Genomic DNA, 18,165 nt, shown 5'->3' on the forward strand with positions numbered 1-18,165 from the left:
GGGGTGGAGCTAAGGGGGGGAGCTATATAGGCAGCTCTGCTGTGGGTGCTCTCTTTGCCACTTCCTGTAGGGGAGGAGAATATCCCACAAGTAAGGATGAATCCGTGGACTCGATACATCACAAGAGAAATACATTTATCAGGTAAGCATAAATTATGTTTTTTCAAATTTTCCAAATTTGATACTTTTGCCTCGACTGAGGCTTCTTTTGGGAGAAAGGTTCTTCAAGTGGTAGTAATTGGAATAACGTTGTGGACTCTCCATATCTTAGGAAAGAAAACAAAATGTATGTTTACCTGATACATTTCTTTCTTCCCGGATATGGAGTCCACGACCCCACCCTTAATTAAGACAGTTATTTTTTACTAAATCTCAGGCACCTCTACACCTTTGTGTTATTCCTTTTTCCATTTTCCTTCGGTCGAATGACTGGGGATTATGGGTAGGGGAGTGACACTTAACAGCTTTGCTGTGGTGCTCTTTGCCTCCTCCTGCTGGCCAGAAGTGATATTCCCACTAGTAATTGGAATGACGTTGTGGACTCTCCATATCCGGAAAGAAAGGAATTTATCAGGTAAACATAAATTTTGTTTTTGTATAACTGTGTAAATATCCAAAAATGTAAATCTCAAATGATATATCATGCACACTAACCTGAAGAACATTATACAGCTGTAAAAAAGTGGCCAGTATTACTGATCTGTGAGTGTGCACAGCTTCTGTCACAGGCTGTGAGAATACTTGGACTCCAAGATGGCAGCTCCCAGTATAAAGAGGCGGAGCTTTAGTATCTGGCACCTTTAAGCTATTAAAATAGGATAACTGATTTGTAAAGAACTGTAGGAACAGAGTGAAATAACATGATGAGTGGTTACTATTCATTCGCAGTTGTGCACAGCAGTTAAATGTCCATTTAAACACCTTGTAATTTCAAGATTTTTCTGCTGTGCAATAAATAAACATATTAGGTGAGTATAAGCAATTTTTGAACGGATTAACACCTTGTTTTCAATATCCAAACCCCACCCACCACTTGCCTTATTTTGAGGAGCCAATCCGGACTTGGTAGACACAGCTAGCCACAGTCATATTGTTTGTTTTGCAGTTTTTTATCATCTCTGTTGTAGCTCGGCCATGTTTTCCTGGACACTTATGAGTTACACATGCTGCAGGGTAAGCAGGGAGGAACATGTATTGTGCTGTTCATCAGCACATTCATATGATGTCCAGAGGCATAATACATGTTCCGCCCTGCTTTCCCTGCAGCATGCATAAGTTATAAGTGTCCAGGAAAACATGGCCTAGGTGTTGACCCTAGTTGTAGCCAATTAGGGACAGGTGTGTGGCCGGGTCAGGCTTGTGAATTCAGCACTTTGAGTTTTTTAGAAATAGAAAACACAGACTTAAAGGGTTACAGGAAAATGTGAAGAAATAAATAATGAAAGTGTATCACAAAATTGTTGTGCTATGCAAAATTAATCTCTTTGCTACCGGGAATTTCAGAGAAATTTGCCAAAAGTACCAGAGAATTTTTAGCATTTTTGCTATCACTCTGATTAAACAGAAATTGAGCTTTTGATTTTTTCCTTTACCTATGAAAACGATATATATTTTTAAAGTAGACAACCCAAGGTATTGATCTTTTGATGCAGAGTAGAGATTACACTCCCACCTGACACCTCCCACTTCCCGGTCCCTACCTGATCCCTCCCTCAACCCCCACTGGTCAGCAACATCTAGGCTACTGGTAGAAGGTCTGGCAGTATTCAGTTTAGGGCTATTTTTTATTTTATTTATTTATTTTATTTATTTACTATTATTATTATTGTCCTCTGTGTAGTGATTACTCCTCAACCCTCCCACCACTTGGATCCCCAAACAACTCTTTAATCCTCCCCCTTTTACCACTGTTGCCCATCTTATGTACTGGCAGCTATTTGCAAGTTGCCAGTTTATTTTATTTTTATTATGAATTTTAATTATTTTGTAATTTTTTTTTATTTATTTTTTTGTAGTGTAGGGGTGCCCCTACCTTCCCCTCCCTGTGATCATTAATTCTTGTCCCCCTTCCAATTCCATTGTGTAGCTTCCCATCCCTCCCTCTCTCTTAAAAAAAGTTCTGTAGCATAGAACCCCTTTCCTTCACCCTCCGCCTCTTTGCCGCCCACCCGCATTCTGCCTTCCCTCCCACACCTCCCGCTGACACAAGAAGTTAATTGCTACAGACAATGACACACACAGTATCACTGTCTGTAACGATCAGGCGTCCGCCTGCATATGGGACCAGAGCGCCGATCGTGCTCCAGTTCCATATGCAGACAGATTCCTGGAGCTCAGGAACTGTAACTTTACAGTCAAGACTGCTGGAGCTTCCTGCAGATCAGACGTATATATACGTTATGCTGTACGATGGGCAAAGAACTGCATCACGTATATATGTGTATATATATATATCTGGGTTTAGGGGTTAAACATTTTATAGTACAATCTCAAAATGTTTACTGTCCCTTTAAGTTATATTGTTCTTGTTGTTAAATTGCAGTTAAAGGGAGATGAAACTCACAATTTTTCTTTCATGATTCGGCTAGAGCATGTGATTTTGAACAACTTACAAATTTACTTTTATTATCAAATGTGCTTCATTCACTTAGTATCCTTTGTTGAAAGAGCATTAATGCACTACTGAGAGCTAGCATGCTCTATGTGAATCATGAAAGTGGAATTTTGACTTTAATAATACTCTTCATTGTATATGCAGCAGTTCACTGTTAAACAGCTTTCTACCATACAGTACACATTGCTAGAAATATTGTTAAATATATGAATATTCATTCAGGTAATGACATTTTACTGTTGGTCTGTTTTAAGAATATAGCAGTAATGTAGATTTAAAATTTAATTTGTTGTGCCAAATCACCTCCATAACAATTTGACAAAAGTTAATAAAAACAAAAACACTATTCAAGCACATTTTTATTTAATTTTTTTAGACTTATTTTTTGCCTGTTTTGAGTTGTATTGAAAATCTATGTGGAATGCTTCTGCAATACTACTGTTTTTATTTTTATTTTTTTGTGATGTTGTTTATTGACTCAATTTTCTAATTTAACCTTTTCATGACGGGGTTAATGTTTCTACATCAAAAAAACAGTTCTGATGTAAACAAATTGAAATCTTGCGATCGTGCACGTGATCACGAGATTTCAATGTTGGGATCGCGTCAGGGGGTTATCCCTATGATACTAGGCTGGCCCTCAAGACCGCGATCCCAACAGGGAAGCGCCAGTGGCTTCAGGAAAGCCAAGCGGTTAGGACGTTGCATTCCGTTTTTCTGCGCTAAAGCCCAGCAAAATTCGGACGGAATACAACATCCTAACGGCTTTAAAAGGTTAAATTATAGGTTGTTACTGCTTATAGACATAAATGTTTACTGTTCTCAGGCCTTAGTTTAATAAAAGTTGGTTGTAGGGATGCACCGAAATTTCGGCTAAAAATGGCATTTTAGGTTATTTCGTTTTTCTTTTATTTTTTGCCTGTTATATTTGGATAATTGTTAAAAAAAACAACTGTTAAATCTGATTCTGTTACACAGAACTAAATAAAGAATAATACAGTATATTGTGTAGCATATTATTTCCTTCCTAAGATAGGGAGAGTCCACGGCTTCATTCCTTACTGTTCGGAAATACAACAACTGGCCACCAGGACTACCCCAGTCATTCTTTGCCTTTCGTCACAATAGGAGGTGGCAGAGAAGTGGCAGAAGATTCGGAGAGTCCTGAAAAACGGTATCTGCCCTTCGAGATAGGACTGGAGTTTTAAGTAGTTATCTCAACCTCTCAGTGAGAGTATTGATGAAAGTTAGAGTCTGGAGATGCAGGGAAAGTTTTTCTGCGAAACCATCCAGACTACTACTAACAGCTCCTAAGCAATCAATGTTGACGAGTTTCACTGTCTACTTTCTTTCACTCAAGTTCATGTCAGGATCGCTGCTATAAGACTGTCACACTTGAGAGGCTGTGTCCTGTTCCACAGCATGGATCCTGGAGGTAAGATTGTTTCAATTTTTTACACATAAAACGCTATAACAGGGTCACAGTGTGGCTCCTGTATACCTTAATAGGATCCAGGGTTAATATCCTCTGAGGGGGGTTTATTGAACAGTTGGGGTTAATTAATCAGTGTATTAATTATTTACATGCTGCTTTGTGTGATTTTATTTTCTGGGCTGATAGACTGTGTGTTTTTGGCTGGAACAAACAGGTTTCAATTTCATTTTTGAAAGTGTTGCACAGCTCCTATTAACTTGCTGTACTTTTCATAGCATGTGGTCTATGTTCATTTCCTCCATTCCGGCTGAGACTTCAACCTGAGGAGTGTGTTTACTCTGTTAACTGTCTGGATCTAGGAGGTGGTGAGTGCCCCAGCCATTGGGAGTATATAAAACAAAAACACAAAAAAAAAACACCGGGGGCGGAGCTAACCGCTGTGCAGAGCAGAAGCACAATTACGGAGCTCCAGACTCTAACTTTATAAAAAATAGTATTAATCCCCTTAATTGGGAAAATTAACTAATTGTGGTACATAGCTCAACTAAGTATCCCACTTCATCTAACTGTCTGCATGGAGGATTAGGTGCCGTTAACAGAGGAGTTTCTAGCCAACCATAGAGAAGTCTGTGACGCAGCTACCTACATCGCAGGGTCGTTGCCTGCTAGACTGCAGGGGGTCGGGGATCCGCTCCGGAGCAATAGAGAAACTACGCTAGTGAGGAGTGGCCTGAAGCGGCAGAGGGCACGGAAATCTGAGTGCCCACCGAGGGTGTGAAGCTTTTGAGGCCTTCCTAGAAAGGTCAGCTGCGCGCCAGATCTAGACCGGGACTAGTGCGGCTCTCCAGTTGGGAGCTGAGCATCAGGAGGAGAACGGAGGTGCAGAGGGGGAGATTGAGGAGACCCGAGACCAGAGATTGCGGTTGGAGGTCCTGGTGGTTGCCTGAAAGCCCTTTGGCATGACCAGCGGCCATTTTGCAGCCCTCTGGCAGAGACGCCACAGCCAGAACTCACGAGGTCGCCACTGAAGGAAGCTATTAGTCTACTGCTCCTGATATCAGGAGACTGGTTACCCTTACGGCATCTGAGGGGATATTCGTGCTGCAGGGAGCTATCACAGGTGGTCCAGCGGAGTATCTGCACCTTGGCCTATGTGTGGGCGACACTTGCATTCCAGAAACCCTGGGTGAGAACCTTGCTTTTTTGCATTGCTCCTATATGATATTTAGTTAATGACTGCCCCTACATAAGGATCCGGGACACTCCACATACTGTATATAGTCACTACTTGGGGGATATAACAGAGAAGCTGACTGGGACTTATATTTGATCACACTCTACCCCACTTTTATAAATAAGTATACTGGATGCCCCTTGAAATATACCTTAAAGTGAAGGTAAACTTTGCAAGGTTCGATCATTTTAAATGTAAATACCGCTAAAATTAAGGGTACTTTAAGTCATCAGTTTTGCTATTTTTCAATATTTACCTAGTTATCACCGTTTTTCTATTCAATTCTAATCGTTCTTTAATCAGCTCGTTTTTTTTTGTTTTTTTTTCGCAGTCCGGTCACGTTCTTAAATTATCCAATAATAGGTCTGGCCGTTAGGCGGCCGTCATTTGACGTCACTACATTTCTTGCCGTTTTGCTCATGCGTTGGCTACACTTCCTCTCCCTTCCAAGCCGTGCTCGTTCCAGCTTAGCGCATGCGCGATTCGTCCTTATAAGTGCAAGTCTTCAGAACGCAGTCTATTTGAGTCGCGCAGGTGCAATTCGACGGTACGGCGACGTGTGCGCATGCGCAAGTTGATTGTCAATCGAGAAGGCGCTTTTCCAGTATGTATAGAGCGGGTGGGACCGCTCTGTACGTAATACAGTGAGAAACCAGGAAATACATGGAGGGAGGAGCTATGAGCAGCCGAGAAGGTAGATAAAAACTCTTTGTTTTACATTCATATATATACTAATATGTTTAAAAAACTTAGCGATCTTGCTTTATAGTACATGATTAACATAATACAACTTTCAATAATGGAAAACTTTACCTTCACTTTAAGTTCCCTGTCTGGGCTCCTCTGTGAAGAAAAATACCACACTATATAGGAGTAGCAAGACAGTCCTTAAATTCCTCAGGTTACACTTTATACGCCCCATTGCGAACATTGCTCTCTCCTTCCCTTGAGATTGCATCTACAGGTGTGAAGCTTATATTTCCATCCCATAGAGAGGAAGACTGCAGACCCAAGCCTATCCCTAACCTGGACTTGCTTTATTTTCATTTGGGACATCTGAGGAAGCTTCATATGTGAGGGTGACAGCGGTGTTCATCATCAGGGGTGCCAGAGGTGTAGGGCTTGGGGAAGGGAGTTTGCAGGTGCCAGACAGGAAGAATTGCTGTGTTTTGAGCCAGGCAGTCATATTCTGTCCATTGCAAAGTAGCACCCCACACTTTGAGCTGACCACAGCTGGCTTGCTCCATCGGACATTTGGGTGAGACTGTGTCAACTTCTATCCCTGTCTCCCACAGGCTTATTTTGGCCATTTTATGTTGCAGCTAACTAGGTGGCCTCTGCTTATCCACTGCCCTACACCATCGTCACTTATACAGGGGTCCTTTTGTTCAAATGTCCATGCTCCCTGAGTTGCTATCAAAGGAACTGTTAATTGCATAACAGGGACACCCTACACATTTCCTGACTGCCTTAATAGGGGTCTACTCCATCACCACCCCATAGGGTGCCCTTGCCTTTTCCATTTGGGTCTGGTCACTCAGACTTATTCCTAAGTATCGCAGGCATTCACTACTGTGCAGACCCACTCCTTACAAGCAGGTACCCAGATTTTGGGCATATTGAAAAGGGCCCAGAGTGTACTACCTTCTTCTCATAGCTGCTGTGCCAGCTTTAATGTCTTTGGGACCTCTCCTGAAGTGTAATGTTATTTTGCTGTATTTGTTATTGTCCATTTTTATTTCTTGTTTACACTACATTTGGGTTCCTGTTTCTGGGCTACACCACTAGACCACGTGTCCCCCCTGCTGTCTTTGGGTTGGTAGCCCAAAGTGTAGTGTCATTTCATACTTGCTTTAGCACCTTGTTTTTACAGGCCTTTTGGGATGATATAATTCTACAATAAGCTGGTTCTCATGTACCTTGTTTTTGCCATGCTTAAAACTGTAATTCCTCTTGAGATACTGTAATACGGGTGACCCCCTCGAGACTCTCCCTTTCCGACCTAGCTACTCTGGGTTGGTCACTTCCACTTCCCTTTCCCCTTCCTTCGGGTCGTATCCCCTGCTCCCCGAGTCGAGAGGGATTCTATTGGCCCTTGGTGAGTGACAAGCTTTTTACGCTGATAGGGATTTGGATTATAATATCATCAGCTGCCCATCTTTGCCAGCCCCGTGTCAGCTCACTCACCAAGTTCCTTTACCTTCTGCGTTATTTGTACGACAATGGTAGACTGTTAACATTGTGATGTAGCTCTTATTTTGACACACTGCCCAGCCCCGCTCTAAAGGTATTTGTGCAGATCTAGGAATGTCAATACATATGTGCACTTAACCCGCTTATTCCTTATACAGTGGTGTGTATACTTCTTGGTTGCATAATGGCCTGATATTAGTCACCTCCATGGGTGTCTGAGCACCATATACAATGCCTCATTCTGCTAAGAAGCACCCCAAGTCTAATTCTAAATAATAAAAACAGTTTTGACCATTTTTTGCAGGCGGCCAAGGAATTGGCTCTAGAACCTAGCAGAGAGATGAGCGAACCAGATTCTCAGGATGAGGAGTCCCTGTCTAGTTCACACTCTATTGCTACTTCACAACACTTAATCACAGAGTCTACACTCAAGAAGCTTCTTACCACTCAGAGTGGCTCCATTACCCAGGAGATCCAACGAAGCTCCGCCGAGTTGAAGAAGGAAATCTCAGAAATTAGAGAGAGAGTAGATGCGCTGGAGCGCAAACAGGATGATATTGCTGTTGATCAATCCAATCTATTGATCTACTCTGAGAACCTTGCTGAGCAAATTTCACAAATGGAGTTCAAACTTGCAGACGTGGAGGACAGGTCTCACCCTCTGACCTACAGGTCTCACCCTCTGACCTATAGGAATATCTACAGGCTCTTTTCCAGGAATTAGTTGGCTCTCCTGAAGGGCTAACGGGTATGATAGAGTGAGCACACAGAGCCCTCCGTTCTAGGATGGTGGCCCCGGACAAGCCAAGAGACGTTATAGTGTGCTTTCATAGCTTCCTGTATAAGGATCAGCTGATGCAAGCCGCCTTTAAAAAGTCAACCCTACGCGTTAGATTTGGTGAAGTCCAGCTCCTTCCTGACCTGTCTGCCCACACCCTCCAACAAAGACGGCAGTTCCAGCCTGTCACTTCTGCATTACGTAAAGCCAACATCAGGTACAGATGGGGTTATCCCACTAGACTTTTTATTACCAAAGAAAACCAAACAATAGTGGCCTCCTCTGTCTCTCAAGGTATATCACTCCTTACATCCTGGGGTCTCCTTCAGGAACCCCGGCCATACAAGTTCCTTCACACCCTAAATTGCGAGCTTCAGCTCCGGAATGGTCTGCAAAGGATCAGAGACTGAAGCGCCCCAAGTTACAGCAACCATGAGACTCTCTTGGTCATTTTGGGACCACTGCTTAATTTTCTGAACTAAGTTATTGGGCCTTCCGGGTCCTTATTTTTGTTTCTCTATTTGGCCCTGCTAATCAGGCAAATATGTCTGGTCTACTGGCAGGGTTGTCCCTGTTAGGTATTCAGAAATGCACCACTGTTCTTGTTATTTATTTATTTTTCTCATTTTTCTTGCACTGTTTTACACTGTTTAACTTAGAATTTCATGTTTATTATTTATTGATGTTTTGTTCTATATATTAGAGCGGGGCTGGCGTTCTGGCCCTACTCCATTTGCTCTTGAGCATTAGGTTCTCCCTCCCACTTAGAAGCCCACTCTAGGGTTCTTTTGAGGTGGACTATTTCCACAGCACTCTAGGCACTTTTCAGTGTCTCTCTCACCCTTCCTCCCCCTCTTCCCCCCCCCTCCCTGCCTCACACTAAGATACCTTGGTATCTCATTCTGGTTAACTCAGCATCTTAATACATGACCCGCTCCACCCTGAGACTTTTTACCCATAATGTAAGAGGACTCAACTCCCACCAAAAGTGTAGCCTCCTACTGCGATCACTGAAGCACCATAATCCTGACATTGTATTCCTACAAGAATCGCACTGGCTAGCAAATGAACCCCTTAGATTCTCCTCCAAGTCATACACTCACATAGAATATGCCTCTTTCTCTAAAAAGCTAGAGGGACAGCTATCTTGCTCCACAAGCGCCTAGCCTTTGAGCCAATTCAGACTATTAAGGATCCACAATCTAGATACATTATGTTGATCTGTAAACTAAATCACGTGCTTTACACACTAGCCTCTGTCTACCTCCCAAACACTCACCAACCTAAATATCTGAAACATATTCTTCATACAATAGACCAGGTCAAGCCAGGGTAGAGTTATTGTGTCTGGGGACTTTAATATGGTTTGGGACCCTAGAGTTGATAGAAAATCTGCGGACGCAAACAAGACGCACTCAGCTGCTGAACTCCTTGCCAATAAGTTTCGCAATTTAATGTCCTGTTCAGGATATTATGATATTTGGAGAGCTACCCACCCCAAAGATAAAGACTTCATGCATTATTCACAACCACATAAGCAATACGCTAGACTAGACTACATTTTCTCCACAGCAGACTCACTTGATCTAGTCACGCAGGCCAATATCTCACTCTGTGCTTGGTCGGACCATGATCATGTCCTAGCTGATATTCTTTCGACAAACATCCCGCTCACTAGAGCTCCCTGGCGAATGCCCCATCACCTTTTAAGTGATGTCCCGTTTCGAGAGGAACTACGTACAGAACTTAAACATTTTATACGAACTAACGATAACGCACTAGTTAGAGACGACACCCTGTGGGGCGCCGCAAAAGCGACCTTTAGGGGGTTCATAATTAGTAAACAGGCGAGCATCAGAAAGCAAGCGGGATTAACACTATCACAGGCCCACATCCAGCTGAGAGACCTTGAATCTCAAAACAGAGCCGCCCCATTAACTACCCTAGCACTTCAAATTGTTAATACTAAGAATCACATCTCCCAAATTGAACTTAAAAGAACTCAAATTAAAGGGACAGTCTACACCAGAATTTTTATTGTTTTAAAAGATAGATAATCCCTTTATTACCCATTTCCCAGTTTTGCATAACCAACACAGTTATATTAATATACTTTTAACCTCTGTGATTATCTTGTATCTAAGCCTCCGCAAACTGCCCCTTTTTTCAGTTCTTTTGACAGACATGCAGTCTAGCCAATCAGTGCCTGCTCCCAGATAACTTCACGTGCACGAGCACAGTGTTATCTATATGAAATACGTGAACTAACACCCTCTAGTGGTGAAAAACTGTTAAAATGCAATCTGAAAGAGGTGGGCTTCAAGGTCTAAGAAATTAGCATATGAACCTCCTAGGTTAAGCTTTCAATTAAGAATACCAAGAGAACAAAGCAAAATTGGTGATAAAAGTAAATTGGAAAATTGTTTAAAATTACATGCTCTATCTGAATCATGAAAGTTTATTTTGGCCTAGACTGTCCCTTTAATCTAACCAAATTAAAACAATTGTTCTACTACAAAAGTAATAAGGCGGATACCCTTCTGGCTAACAAACTCAGAAGCAGAACTGGCGCCTCGCGCATCCATAGTATACGTACTGCTCATTCCCTCATCAAAATCCCATCTCAAATTGGCGATGAATTTGCTAAATATTACTCAAACCTTTATAATATAAACAGTTCCGAAAAGCCTAAATAGACTTCCCCGGATTGCGTACGCACGTACAGAACAGCGTGACTTCCTAGGATCCCCTTTTACCATTTCCGAAATACGGCAGGTTATTAAAGACTCAAAACCCTTTAAATCCCCTGGCCCCGATGGCTTTCCAGTCCATTTCTATAGAATCTATATCCAGGAACTCTCCCCATTACTTCTTAGGCTCTTCAACCTAGCTCGGGAAGAGGGCACTTTTAAAAAAGAATTTCTTGAAGCTACCATCATAACGATATTAAAACCTAACAAAGACCCCACCCTCTGTGCCAGTTACAGACCAATATCGCTTATCAATACCGACATAAAGTTTTATTCAAAACTATTGGCTAACCGAATAGCAAACCTTCTACCGCACCTCATTAACCCTGATCAGGTGGGATTTGTCCCAAAATGAGAGGGCCCTGATAATACTCTGCGTTTACTGAACATTCTTAGTATTTCCTCTAGCCTTCATAAGCCATTAGCTATCATCTCACTAGATGGCAAGAAGGCTTTCGATCAAGTGCGCTGTCAGTTTCTGTGGGAAGTCCTAGAGGTCTTCCGATTCCCCAGTGATTTGATTAGTGCAATTAAGGCTCTATATTCTGCCCCTTCCGTCCTGGTGAGAGGACTTGGCTTTCAGTCCACTCCATTTAATGTAACAAATGGCACTAGACAGGGCTGTCCCCTGTCGCCCCTATTATTTGCGTTGTCCATTGAGCCTTTAGCTGAGCAGATTAGAGCTGATCCTCAAATCAAGGGTGTCACTCTTTTTGGTACTGTACATAAAATCGCCTTATTTGCAGACGACGTTACTCTTTTCTCGTCAGATCTTCCACTCACTATTCCCAGATTATTGCAAATTTTAGAATCCTTCAATGCCCATTCCTATTACAGGCTAAACCTTTCAAAAATCAAGATTTACACCCAAGGCATTCAGAGCTCCCTATTAGCTCCTTTGAAGTCAAAGTTTGCCTTCAACTGGACGGAGTCTTCAGTCCTTCATCTGGGCGTAAAGTTATCTGGCGACTTAAATCGAGTCGTCAAGGATAATTATCTTGCGTTGTTGTCGGAGCTTCCCTCAAAAAACATTGGAATTTGACCCATGTCTCTTGGCTAGGCAGGATAGCAGCATTTAAAATGTCCTACCTACCTAGGCTTACTTATTTGTTCCGTTGTCTCCCTGTTAAGGTCCCTAAACATATTCTCCAACTCCCTAAGAACTGTGGAGGTATAGGGTCTCCCTCTGTAGTAAGATATTATGAAGGAGCAATGCTCACCCATGTTGCACAATGGGGAGGTTAAACACTCCTTATGTAAATGGAGGGCAATTGAACAGGCTTCATTGCCTTTTAGCTTAGATCTTAGAGACCTGATCTGGACACCCCAGCACTGTCACAGAGAACTAAACCTGATAAATCCTATTGTCCGTGAATGCCTAAATTTTTGTGACAAACTTCGTCATTCCCCACATATAGCCCCGCACCCTTCCTCTATAGCCTCCCTTGCTGGCCTTCTTACGGGTTTGCAAGATACCCATCCACACAAATGGGCCCAGCTGGGGGTCACTACAGTCTCGGACCTCTGGCTCACCACCCCGGGTGATAGTTTTAAGCACATCTCCCTGTTTGGAGCTGACCTCGTACTCCCGCGATACTTACCGTTCGAATACCACAGATTCAAAAACTTTCTGCTCAGTTGGGGTTTTAAGCCTATGCTGGCCCGCCCACTGACCCCTTGGAAGTCAGTCTGTCCTCCAATTACACCCTAATTAGGCTATACTTCACCCTCAGATACTCCGCCCATCTTCAAAAGTGGGAGTCCCTCTTAGAGATTTCCGTAGCTTCAGAAACTTGGGGGCGTTCTTTAGAACTCACGCAAAAGGCTATCCACTGTACCACCCTGTACGAAACTTTCTACAAACTATTAGCACACTGGTATTATATCCCCACCAGACTATCTAAAATGTTTCCGAGTGCGTCTCCGGACTGCTGGAGAAATTATGGCCATAGGGGTAACACATTGCATCTTTGGTGGGAATGCCCCAAGCTACACCCCTTATGGAACACTTGCTTTCTGGTATTGTTAAAATTAGGCATATCTCTCCATAGATCTCCTGCAGTAGCCCTGCTACACATAGGAATACACTCCTTACCAAACCATCACTCGTACATTTGCATATATCTTTTCATGTCAATTAAACACACTATAGCATGTGAGTGGAAGAAAGTACACCCTCCGGACTGGTCCAAAATTTGTAGTTCAATGGCCTACTTATACACTATGGAGAAAGATATCTTTTATAAACTGGGTAACTCAGACCTATTCAAACTAACTTGGGCAGATTGGAAACACAACTATGACACGGTTTGGAAACCCAACCTCCTGTCCACAGACTGACCTGGCCTTCATAATAGAAAGCTAGTTCCTTTCAGTAATCCTTACAACTTGCATCCCCTCCCCCCTATTTCCCTTCCCCTCCCTAAATTCTTACTCTGTACTTCAATTTTATTAGGGACGGTTTGTCCTTAGCAGCACTTTAAATTTGTTTTCTATGTCGTTTGATGAAAGAACTTTGTTATTTGAACATGATCTACTATTCCTATACAACTGCAATGTCCAGTTCCGTCTATATTGTTATGCTTTGGGCTGTGAGGCCTTACTTGACTTCTTTCTTAATGTAACTCTCATTGAACATTAATAAAGCTTCTTTTGAAACTTTAAAAAAAAACAACAAAAAAAACTTTTTATTTGTGTCCTTCTGTGGGTATAATCTGAGCTATGAAGGACTCTGACATGTTAGAAGGTACTTATTCTGTACTAAATCATACCTGTTTATATTGTGAGGAGGCAATGGTTTCCCTGCCCACTCAATTATGTTCCACATGCCTTAACACCGTTATAAAATCTAAGAAGGGAGACAAGCCTGCTAAGGCTATTAGTCCCTCTGAGCTGTCTACCTCTCAGGACTCGGCGTCCAGTGAGATTACTACTCTTGCTACATTATCCACTCAACATGCAGTTCCCCGTAGCACATCTAATCCTCCATCCGGAGGGGGCCTTCTTCCTGCGGACTTTGCCGCGCAGTTACAAACGGCGGTGTCTGCGGCCCTCAGTGCATTACCTCGCTCTAACAAACGCAAGAGAAAGGTTAAACATAGCTCTCCAGACCCGGAGTCATCTAAATATTTATCGGATTTATTATGTCACCAGTTATCCGATGATGAGTTAACCTCTGTAGCTTCAGAGGGTGAACTTTCTGGGTCGGAGTCCTTAGCGTCTAAGCCTCCTGCTGCGGAGGAACTAAAAAAAAAATTAAAATTGAGCACTTGCATTTTTTATTAATGGAGGTTCTGTCTACGTTAGAGGTTCCAGAGGCCGTGCTGCCTGAAGAACCTATGATACCTAAATTAGACAGTTTACGAAGACAGGAAAGTTCCTTTGACTTTTCCTGTGCCGGTTTAAATGGCGAACATTATTAACAACGAATGGGAAAGGATTAGATCTTCCTTTTCCCCCTTGTCTACTTTTAAAAAGTTGTTCCCGGTCCCGGACTCTCAACTGGATTTGTGGGGCTCCATTCCTAAGGTGGACGGTACTACCTCTACGATTGTTAAACGTACTACTATACCTCTTGAGGATAGTTCTTCGTTCAGAGAGCCGATGGATAAGAAAATGGAAACCTTTCTGAGGAAGATGTTTCAATATAAAGGATTTTATTTCAACCAGCGGCTGCAGTTGAGGTGGTTGCCGGAGCAGCTACCTACTGGTGCAACTCTTTGTCGGAACTCATTGAGGCGGAGTCTCCCCTCAAGGATATTCAAGACAGAATTAAAGCTCTGAGAATTGCTAATTCTTTTATCTGTGATGCGAACATGCAAATTATTCGGCTAAATGCAAAGGCCTCTTGCCGGGCTCTCTGGTTGAAGTCTTGGTTTGCGGATATGACTTCTAAGTCCAGACTCCTTTCTCTTCCCTTCAAGGGAAAGATTTTATTTGGTACAGGCCTGGACTCCATTATTTCTACGGTTACCAGAGGCAAGGATGCCTTCCTACCGCAAGATAAGAAGAACAAGTATAAAGGACAACAATCTTCTAATTTTAGCTCCTTTCGTTCTGACAAATCCTCCTCCAAGCCCGAGCAACCCAAGAGTACTTGGAAGCCGGCTCAGTCCTTGAATTAATCCAAGCCGAATAAGAAGCCCGCCGAAAACAAATCAACATGAAGGGAATCGGATCGTGTAGGGGCAGACTGTCTCTTTTTTCAGATGCTTGGTTCAGGGACGTACAGGATCCTTGGGTCCTGGAGGTCGTACTCAGGGATACAAGATAGGCTTCAAATCTCATCCGCCCAGGGGCAGATTTCTACTCTCGAACCTGTCTACTAGACCAGAAATGAGGGATGCCTTTCTAGGGTGCGTTCGGGACCTATCCTCCTTAGGAGTTGTTGTCCCGGTGCCTATCGAAGAAAGAGGTTTGGGGTTTTATTCAAACCTTTTCGTGGTCCCAAAGAAGGAGGGAACTTTCCGCCCAATTCTTAACCTAAAGTGCTTAAACACATTTTTCAGTGTCCCTTCCTTCAAGATGGAGACGATAAGGTCCATCCTTCCTTTAGTTCAGGAAGGCCAGTTTATGACCACTATAGATCTGAAGGATGCTTACTTTCATGTTCCAATCCACAGGGAACAATTTCAGTTCCTGAGGTTTGCATTCCTGGACCAGCACTTCCAGTTCATTGCCCTTCCGTTTGGCCTAGCTCCTGCTTACAAAGGTTCTGGGGGCTCTTCTAGCTGTTGCCAGAACTCAGGGTATTACATTAGCCCCATACTTGGACGATATTCTGGTGCAAACACCATCTTTTTGTCTTACTGAAAAATACTTGGTGTCCCTTCTCAGTCTTCTTCGATCACATAGATGGAAGATAAACTTGGAAAAGAGTTCTCTTAATACCAGGGTGGAATTCCTGGGTACTATAATAGACTCCATATCCATGAGGATATTTCTAACAGACCAGCTAACTTCGGCATGTTTTGCCCTCCCGACCTCCTTGAGTCCCTTTGTGGCTCAGTGTATGGAGGTGATTGGTCTCATGGTGTCCTGCATGGACATCATTCCTTTTGCCAGGTTCCGTCTCAGACCTTTACAACTGTGCATGCTGAGACAGTGGAACAGCGATCATTCTGATCTGTCTCTACAGATTGTATTAGACAGCTGGTCCAGAGAGTCGCTCTCTTGGTGGCTCTGTCCAGATCATCTGTCCCGAGGGACGTGCTTCTTAAGACCATCCTGGGAAATTGTGACTACGGAAACAAGCCTATCCGGATGGGGAGCTGTTTGGGGTGCTAGGAAGGCACAGGGGTTGATCAATTTTGGAACTACAGGCAATCTTCAATATCTTGAAGGCTTGGCCACTTCTGGGTTCGTCCCAGTTTATCAGATTCCAATATATATCCTCGGTGGCTTACATCAACCATCAGGGGGGAATGAGAAGTTCCTTGGCGATGAAGGAAGTATCTCAGATTCTGGAGTGGGCGGAGGCCGACAGCTGTTCACTGTCAGCGATCCACATTCCGGGTGTGGAAAACTGGGAGGCAGATTTTCTCAGCAGGCAATCCTTCCACCCAGGGGAATGGTCTCTCCATCACAAGGTGTTTGCAGAGATATGCAGCAAGTGGGGGACGCCGGAGATAGATCTCATGACGTCCGGTCTCAATACCAAGCTACCTTGGTACGGGTCGAGGTCGAGGGATCCCCAAGCAGATCTTATAGATACACTAGCAGTGCCCTGGAGGTTCAAACTCATATATCTTTTACCTCCATTACCGCTTCTTCCTCGACTGGTGGCCTGCATCAAGCAGGAGTGGGTATCAGTAATCCTGATTGCTCCATCGTGGCCGCGAAGGACTTGGCTCGCAGATCTAGTGGGGATGTCCTCATTTCTTCCGTGGAAGTTACCTTGTCGCAGAGACCTGCTGATACAAGGTCCATTTGTTCATCAAAATCTAGATTCTCTGAGGCTGACTGCGTGGGGATTGAACACTTAGTCTTAGCCAGGAGAGGTTTCTTTGAGAGTGTCATTGATACTCTTATTCAAGCTCGTAAAACAGTTAGCATATCTACCACAAAGGGTGGAGGACCTACTTCTGGTGTGAAAAGCGTAGTTTTTCCTGGCACAGAGTTAAGGTTGCCAGGATCTTATATTTTCTCCAGGATGGACTGGAGAAGGGCCTTTCTGCTAGTTCCCTGAGGGGACAGATTTCGGCCCTGTCGGTTTTTTTGTACAAGAGACTGGCTGAGCTTCCAGACGTGCAGTCTTTTGTTAAGGCTCTGATTAGGATCAGACCTGTGTTTAGATCTGGGGCTCCTCATTGGAGCCTAAATCTTGTTCTTCATGTTTTGCAACAGGCTCTGTTTGAGCCTCTGCATTCCGTTGACATTAAATTGTTATCTTGGAAGGTTCTCCTTTTATTGACTATTGCCTCTGCGCGTAGAGTTTCTGAGATCTCTGCTTTGCAATGTGAGTTCCCTTACCTGATTTTTCATGCAGATAAGGCAGTTTTACCTACTAAATTAGGTTTTCTTCCTAAGGTTGTGTCAGATCGTAACATCAATCAAGAGATTGTGGTTCCTTCCTTGTGTCCTAATCCTTCTTCATCGAATGAACGTTTACTTCACCATTTGGATGTGGTTCGCGCCTTGAAGTTCTATCTTCAGGCTACTAAGGAGTTTAGACAATCTTCCTCTTTGTTTGTTGTCTGTTTGGGGAAGAGTAAGGGGAGAAGGCTACTTCGACTTCCCTATCTTTTTGGTTAAGGAGTGTCGTCCGCTTAGCTTACAAGACAGCGGGACATCATCCTCCTGAGAGGATAAAGGCTCATTCCACTAGAGCAGTGGCTCTGGATCAGATTTGTAAGGCGACTACCTGGTCCTCCTCACATACTTTTTCTAATTTTTACAAGTTTGATGTTTTTGCTTCGGGCTGAAGTAGCTTTCGGGAGAAAAGTTTTGCAGGCTGTGGTGCCCTCATAATAGGGTCCGCCTCTTCCTTTTTGTTCCCTCCCATTATTCATTCAGTGTCCTCTGGAGCTTGGGTATAGTTTTCCCAACAGTAAGGAATGAAGCCGTGAACTCTCCCTAGCTTTAGAAGGAAAACATAATTTATGCTTACCTGATAAATTCCTTTCCTTCCGGATACGGAGATTCCACAGCCCCAGCCTGTTT

The 18,165-nt window shown here is 43.3% G+C and overlaps 1 protein-coding gene across 1 annotated transcript in view; it reads left to right on the forward strand.

Annotated features, from left to right (window-relative positions):
• The window catches only part of KLHL17 (kelch like family member 17), a 607,468-nt gene that overhangs the window by 420,200 nt on the left and 169,103 nt on the right, over nucleotides 1–18,165 (forward strand). The gene's annotated exons all lie outside the window — the stretch shown is intronic.

The sequence above is a fragment of the Bombina bombina genome, chromosome 8, assembly GCF_027579735.1.
Source record: "Bombina bombina isolate aBomBom1 chromosome 8, aBomBom1.pri, whole genome shotgun sequence".
In the NCBI taxonomy this organism is placed as follows: domain Eukaryota; kingdom Metazoa; phylum Chordata; class Amphibia; order Anura; family Bombinatoridae; genus Bombina; species Bombina bombina.